Source organism: Nomascus leucogenys, chromosome X (genome assembly GCF_006542625.1).
Source record: "Nomascus leucogenys isolate Asia chromosome X, Asia_NLE_v1, whole genome shotgun sequence".
In the NCBI taxonomy this organism is placed as follows: domain Eukaryota; kingdom Metazoa; phylum Chordata; class Mammalia; order Primates; family Hylobatidae; genus Nomascus; species Nomascus leucogenys.
In genome coordinates, this window is record NC_044406.1 from 21941131 (window position 1) to 21949591 (window position 8461).

The following is an 8461-nucleotide window of genomic DNA, read 5'->3' on the forward strand; positions in this document are numbered from 1 at the left end:
GGAGTATTCAGGCCATAATTTATGCCTGTATTTCTATGTCCTAGCCCTAGAAAAATGACTCAAATGGGCTGTCCTAGACTAGTGAGTGGGTCACCAACAATATCTCTCTACATGGAGTCCAATATGCTACAAAGCCATAAGATTCCTTCCTTTAGGGGATGTTTTTCTATGGTTTTTTTTTTGTGTGCATCACTCCATATCCTCACTTGCATTTCACATTTCATAAATGGAGGAATTTGTGGTCAGAATAGTTATTTGCCATCAGCAAAGTTTAATAACACTCAGTTAATTTCTAGGAAATAATAGGCTTCATTAAATGCTGAAGTCCGCCAGACCCTTCACCTCTTCAATAGACGTATGCTTGGCAGCTGTTGGGTTGGTTTTGTTTTGCTGCATTGTGACAGGCTGCCCTGACATTACATATTCCACCAAAGGAGTGAGAACTAATTCAAGAATGATCTGTACCATGAAAGTTCAATATGCTAGGTATTTAGTTAGTTCTACTCAGAAATATTTATCATTTCTGAGAAAAGATCTTATATTATGAACTATAATTCTACAGTTTTCAATTAAGTGTGGATTTAAAGAGAAAAAGAAGCACAGTCATATCTATGGGTACAATTAGTCATAAAATCATAAAATTCATGGCCCGTATTGAAGATAGTGACTCTCAGACTTATGAAGTTTTGGCCTCCTTTTATTTGTTTAGTTTCCAATGGTTCCATATTCTGCCCCAGAATGTCATAGTTTTAAAAACTACATTAAAACTTATTTTGTTTTGAGGGGTTTATTTTTTAGAATTCCATGACATCCTTCAAGGGTACTGAAAGATAGCCCCAGGGTTATGAAAAAATATAAAGCGAAGAATAAGTGACTCAGGGCTTCAAAAATTAAACAGTACAAATTGTAACTTAGCCAACATTTTTGTTGTTGTTCATTTGTTGTTATTGTTTTCTTAGAGCAGAATCTCGTTCTGTCACCCAGGCTGGAGTGCAGTGGTGTAATCATAGCTCACTGTAACCCCAAACTACTGGGCTCAAATGACCCTCCTGCCTCAGCCTCCTGAGTAGCTTGGACTGCAAACATGTGCCACCATGCCCAGCTAATTTTTTTTTATTTTTTCTAGAGATAGGGGTTTCACTATGTTGCCCACGCTGGCTTCAAACTCCTGATCTCAAGTGATCCTCCTGTCTCGGCCTCCCAAAACACTGGCATTACAGGCATGAGCAACTGTGCCTAGACTTAAGCCAACCTTTTAAAATTTCTATGCCTAAAAGTAGACTTTACCTCTTTTTTAAAGCAGTTTGTTACAAGTCATTCAGAATTTGACAAGACTCTAGAGAGTTGGGCTTCTCAAACTCTGGCACAAGAATTACCTGGAGGGTTTCTTAAAACAAAGATAGTGGGCCTCACCTCCAGAGATTCTAATTAAGTAGTTCTAGGGTGGAGCCTCAGAATTTGTATCTCTATCTAGCTCCCAGTTGATGCTGATGCTGCCAAGGCCACAGATCACAGACTGTAGGGGATTCTTCACAATCTGAGGTCTATGTTATGTAGAAAGATAAACATTCAAACTCCTTACTGTTTCTTCATGGAGTATAAGGACCAAAAAAATCAACCTCAATATTTGATCTTATTGTCATGAAAGCTATAGGGATGCTTCTGGAGACAATGTCCACATCCACTGAGGATTTGGAAACAATAACAAAATTAAAATCAGGTTTCAGAATCAGCCACTTAGGTTAATTCCATAGCCCCAGGGAGCAGCTGACCATTCAATTCTGGTTGATTTGACTACCCATTTTGCTGCCTCAAATTCACAAATACTTATTCTTTAATTTAGGGCAGGAAATTCTGTGTACACAAAAATATTACTTGGGAATGTAGATGATCTCTAGGAATAAGTAAACCTAGACAATAATGCAAGCAATGTGAATCCAGGCTGGAGAGTGAAAAAATCAACAAGCTAGGTGGTTCAATCTCCAAGATGCTAAATACACAGGTTGATTAATTTTTTTCTTCACCAAAGTTTTGCTGAATTAACTAATTAGCAGGGTTGGGAGGTGATGGGAAAGAAAATATTAGCTTGATTAAAATAAGCAGTAGTTATTTTTATTGATAAGTTAGGGAGGAAGAAAATAAATATTTGTCAACACTTCCAAGTACAAGCTTTATGTTTATTCCCTAGCAGTTCAGCCCAGAAGTTAGTATATTTATTATTATCTCTATTTGCATATTAAAAATTAAGGTTATTTTAATTGATAACTTAGGGAGGAAGGAAATAAATATTTGTCAGCACCTCAAAGTACCAGCCTTGTGTTTATTCCCTAACAGTTCAGCACAGAAGTTAGTATATTTATTATTATCTCTATTTGCATATTAAAAACTAAAGCTCAGAAACTGTAAGTGACATCCCCAATATCACCATGCTACAAACCTGCAGATATGGGTTTCAATAAAATCACGCTCTTTCCTCTATACATGCTAGTCCTGCTGATGTAGCTTCTCTTACTATTTAATACTAATAACTAACATTTACTAAATGCTTTCTGAGCATTTGATATATAGACTGTTCAATGCTTACAAACCTATAAGACAGGCCCTGGTAACAAACTACAGAAATGATCCCTGAGGAGCTCAAACAACTCAACCACAATCTCATCAAAAAGCGGGCCAACCCAGGTGCACTGGCTCACGCCTGTAATCCCAGCACTTTGGGAAGCCGAGACGGGAGAATCACTTGAGGTCAGTAGTTCGACACTAGCCTGGCCAACATGGTGAAACCCCATCTCTACTAAAAATACAAAATAAATTATCTGGGCGTGGTAGTGCATGCCTGTAATCCAGCTACTTGGGAGGCTGGCAGGAGAATTGCTTGAACCCGGGAGAAAGAGGTTGCAGTGAGCCAAGATTGCACCACTGCACTCCAGCCTGGGCAACAGAGTGAGACTCTACCTCAAAAAAAAAGTGGACCAAGGACAAAAGTAGACATTTTTTTCAAAAGAAGACATACAAATAGCCAGCAAGCATATGGGAAAAAAAATGCTCACTGACACTAATCTTCAGAGAAACATGAATCAAAATCACAATGAGATATCATCTTATACCAGTCAGAACGGCTGTTATTTAAAAAAGACAAAAATAACAAATATTGGGAAGGATGCAAAGAAAAGGGAATGCTTATACACCGTTGAGGAGAATGTAAATTAGTACAACCTCTATAGAATAAAGTTTGGCGATTTCTCAGAGAACTAAAAAATAGAACTACCATTTGATACAGCACTTCCACTACTGGCTATCTACAAAAAGGAAAATAAACTATTATATCAAAAAGATACCAGTACTCATATGTTTATTGCTGCACTATTCACAATAGAAAAGATGTGGAATCAACCTAAGTGTCCACCAAAAGACAAATGGATAAAGAAAATGTGGTATATATACACAAGGGAATAATATTCAGCCATAAAAAGAATAGAATCATGTCACTTGCAGCAACATGGATGAAGCTGGAGGCCATTATCTTAAGTGAAACAACCCAGACATGGAAAGGCAAATGCCACATGTTCTCACTTATAAGTAGGAGCTAAATCATGTGTACACGTGGACATAATGTATGAAATGATAGACAGTGGAGACTCAGAAGTATGGGGGAGGTTGGGGGGACGAATGATGAGAAATTACTTAATGAGTACAATGTACATTATTCCAGTGACTGACATACTAAAAACCCTGACTTCACCACTGCACAATATAACCATGTTACAAAATCACACTTATATACCTTGTGAATTTGTACAAAAAAAGATAGGCACTAATATTATCCTCAATTAACAGATGAGAAAACTGAAGTGCTGAGAAGTTAAGTAATTTGCCCAAAGTCACACAGCTAGAGTGGTAGGGCTGGGATTTGATTCTAGGCAGATAAAACTCAAGCCCATGTTCTCAACTATTATGATATCGCCACATTGGACAACAGAAAAGATGCAGCTTGGAAATTATTTTAAAAACAACCACTTATCAATAATACACCATCAACTAAAGATTTGAGACTTAAGAGGCCTCTGAGACTGGCAAGAATAGAATATAGAGGAGGTTAATCTTGAAAGAGTTTTTGAAGAGTTAAGAAAAGGTACGTTTTCAACCAGGTGTAAGAGTGTTGAAGAACATGATGCGGTGGGATAAGGCCCAAAGGCAGAGGCGGGACTTTGTTCCATTTTGAGGAATATTAAGAAGGTAAGGAAACATGGTTAAATAGGCAAGAAAAATCTGGGAGATTTTTGTTTTCATCTTGTCTTCATCAGAAAGGTATAAAGCGAACTGAAACACTTTATTGCAGCATCTGAGGAGGAAATATTTTAAGACTACTAATATAGTTTGGGTGTTGTCCCCCATAAATCTCATGTTGAATTGTAATCCTCAATGTTAGAGATGGGGCCTAGTGGGAGATGTCTGAGTCATTGGGGCAGATTCCTCATGGCTTGGTGGTGTCCTCAGGATAGCGAGTGAGTTCTCTCAGTTATCCAGTTGTTTAAAATTATGTAGAACCTCCCCGCTACCCTCTCTCTCTTGCTCCTGCTTTCACCATGTGATATGCCTGCTCCTGCTTCACCTTCCACCATGAGTTAAAGCTTCCTGAGGTCTCACCAGAAGTCAAGCAGATGCTGCTGCCATGCTGGTACAGCCTGCAGAACCATGAGCCAATGAAACATCTTTTCTTTATCAATCGCCCAGTCTCAGGTATTCCTTTACAGCAATGCAAGAACAGACTAATACAACTACCAACTCTCCTGAAAAAACAGAACATATTGCAGACATTCTATTGAGATGTAGCCTACTCAATTTCTATAGTGCGAAGTGACCTTTCAATACAAACAATAGTTTATTGGTAAAGTCACCAATTCAACTTGTCTTTCTAGAGACTTTCTATCTCTCTTCTCCTTGGGAGCTACTTCAATGAGCCTGCATATGATAAGAACATGCTATATTCTGTATATAAATCAACAGAAGCAAACTCACACTAAATGTTCAAAGCTGAAAAGCAATTTATCAGAAAGAGCATCAATCAGATGTCACTGTCTATCTTTGGGATCTGTACTATAACTGTAAAGAGCAGTGATTTCCGTAACTCATTTTTCTCCATTGTTTGCTATTGGTTACCAGTTTACCCTGCATGAATGCAGCCTCATATTCCATTTGAGTTATCATGGGACAATAATCTTTTTGCTTGTAATATTTGCATCCCCTCACCTGGAATGTCCAGCTGCAGGAAGTGAGAGATTTGATGACCATAGTCCCAAATGGTTGGATCAGAATATCAAATTCAATAAGGCAGAATAAAGCATAAAAACATAATGCAATACATACAGGAATAAAGGCAGGATGGGTAGGTAAGACCAAACACCTAGGGGAGATACTTTCGTTTAAGGACAAACCATTAACACCAGAATTCAGCCCTACCACCAGCCTCACTTACAGTCCTTCCTCCATGCTAATTTACTCACCTTGTTTTGTCCGGCAGGACATAAGTTATCCTGCCCTAAAAATAGCTTTTGCCCTTAGGAAAGCACAGATAGCCTATTGGCTGTTTGGTTTTTCTGGCCTTGTAATGTATTTTGAAGTCAGGTAATGTGATGTTTCTGCTTTGTTCTTTTTGCTTAGGATTGCTTTGGCTATTTGTGCTCTTTTATTTCATAAAAATTTTAGAATTTTTCTAATTCTGTGAAAAATGACATTGGTATTTTGGTAGGGATTGCATTGGATCTGCAGATTTCTTTACACAGTATGGTGCTTTTAATGATATTAAATCCTCCAATCCATTAGCATGGGTGTTTCCCATTTGTTTCTGTCCTCCACAAATTATTTCATTAGGGTTTTATGGTTTTCCTTGTAAAGATCTTTCACCCCTTGATGAAATTTATTCCTAGGTGTTTTTTTCATATTTATTCTAGTAGGGATTCTCTTCTTCATTTCTTTCTCAGCTAGCTAGTTATTGGTGTAGAGAAATGCTACCAATTTTTGTATGTTGATTTTGTATCTTACACCTTTATTGAATTTATGTATTGAATCTACTAGTATCCTTGTGTAGCAGGGTTTTTTTTGTTTGTTTGTTTGTTTTTTTAATTTCAGCACCTTGAATACGTAATTCATCTTTTTCTAGCCTGTAAGGTTTCTGCTGGAAAACTCCCTGTTAGTCTGATGGGGATTCCTTTACGAGTGACTAGATACTTTTCTCTTGCTCCTTTTAGTATCCTCAATTTTGCTTTGACTTTAGACAGTTTGGCAATATGTGGCTTACAGAAGACTTTTTTGCCTCATGTCTGGGGATCTTTGGGCCTCCTGTATCTGAATGTCTAGGTCTCTAGCTAAACCTGGAAAATTTTGATTTACTATTTCATTAAGTAGATCTTCTAAACCTTTCTTTCTCTCTTTGTCCATGGGGACAGCAATAATTTGCATATTTGGTCACTTTATGGTGTCCCAAATGTCACAAAAGTTTTGCTAATTCTTTTTTATACTTTTTTCTTTATTTTTGTCTAACTGGATTATTTCAAAGGACCTGTCTTAAATTTCTGAAATTTTTTCTTTTGCTTGATCTAGTTTATTGTTGAAGCTTTCAAGTATATTTTCTCTTTCATTTGATGCATTCTTTAGCTCCAGAATTTGTTTTGTTATTTTTTTAAATATATATCTCTTTGGTAAATTTTTCTTTCATATGCTGAATTGTTCTTCTGATTGTTCTGTATTGGTATTCAGAATTCTCTTGTATGTGACTGAGCTTCTTTAAAATCAGTTTTTAAAATACTTTCTTTATATATATACTTTAAGTTTTAGGGTACACGTGCACAACATGTAGGTTTGTTACATACGTATACATGTGCCATGTTGGTGTGCTGCACGAATTAACTCGTCATTTACATTAGGTATATTTCCTAATGCTATCCCTTCCCCCTCCCCCCAACCCACAACAGGCCCCGGTGTGTGATGTTCCCCTTCCTGTGTCCATGTGTTCTCATTGTTCAATTCCCAACTATGACTGAGAACATGCAGTGTTTGGTTTTTTATCCTTGCAATAGTTTGCTGAAAATGATGGTTTCCAGTTTCATCCATGTCCCCACAAAGGACATGAACTCATCCTTTTTTATGGCTGCATAGTATTCCATGGTGTATATGTGCCACATTTTCTTAATCCCATCTATCACTGTTGCACATTTGGGTTGGTTCCAAGTCTTTGCTATTGTGAATAGTGCTGCAATAAACATACGTGTGCATGTGTCTTTATACCAGCATGATTTATAATCCTTTGGTTATATACCCAGTAATGGGATGTCTGGGTCAAAAGATATTTCAAGTTCTAGATCCCTGAGGAATCGCCACACCAACTTCTACAATGGATGAACTAGTTTACAGTCCCTCCAACAGTGTAAAAGTGTTTCTATTTCTCCACATCCTCTCCAGCACTTGTTGTTTCCTGACTTTTTAATGATGGCCTTTCTAACTCGTGTGAGATGGTATCTCATTGTGGTTTTGATTTGCATTTCTCTGATGGCCAATGATGATGAGCATTTTTTCATGTGTTTTTTGGCTGCATAAATGTCTTCTTTTGAGAAGTATCTGTTCATGTCCTTCGCCCACTTTTTGATGGGGTTGTTTTTTTCTTGTAAATTTGTTTGAGTTCACTGTAGATTCTGGATATTAGCCCTTTGTCAGATGAGTAGATTGCAAAATTTTTCTCCCATTCTGTAGGTTGCCTTTTCACTCTGATGGTAGTTTCTTTTGCTGTGCAGAAGCTCTTTAGTTTAATTAGATCCCATTTCTCAATTTTGGCTTTTGTTGCCATTGCTTTTGGTGTTTTAGACATGAAGTCCTTGCCCATGCCTATGTCTTGAATGGTGTTGCCTAGGTTTTCTTCTAGGGTTTTTATGGGTATAGGTCTAACATTTAAGTCTTTAATACATCTTGAATTAATTTTTGTATAAGGTGTAAGGAAGGGATCCAGTTTCAACTTTCTACATATGGCTAGCCAGTTTTCCCAGCACCATTTATTACATAGGGAATCCTTTCCCCATTGCTTGTTTTCGTCAGGTTTGTCAAAGATCAGATAGTTTTAGATATGCTGCATTATTTCTAAGCGCTCTATTCTGTTCCATTGGTCTATATATCTGTTTTGGTACCAGTACCATGCTGTTTTGGTTACTGTGGCCTTGTAGTATACTTTGAAGTCAGGTAGCGTGATGCCTCCAGCTTTGTTCTTTTGGCTTAGGATTGACTTGGCGATGTGGGCTCTTTTTTGGTGCCATAGGAACTTTAAAGTAGTTTTCTCCAATTCTGTGAAGAAAGTCATTGGTAGCTTGATGGGGATGGCACTGAATCTATAAATTACCTTGGGCAGTATGGCCATTTTCACGATATTGATTCTTCCTACCCATGAGCATGGAATGTTCTTCCATTTGCTTGTATC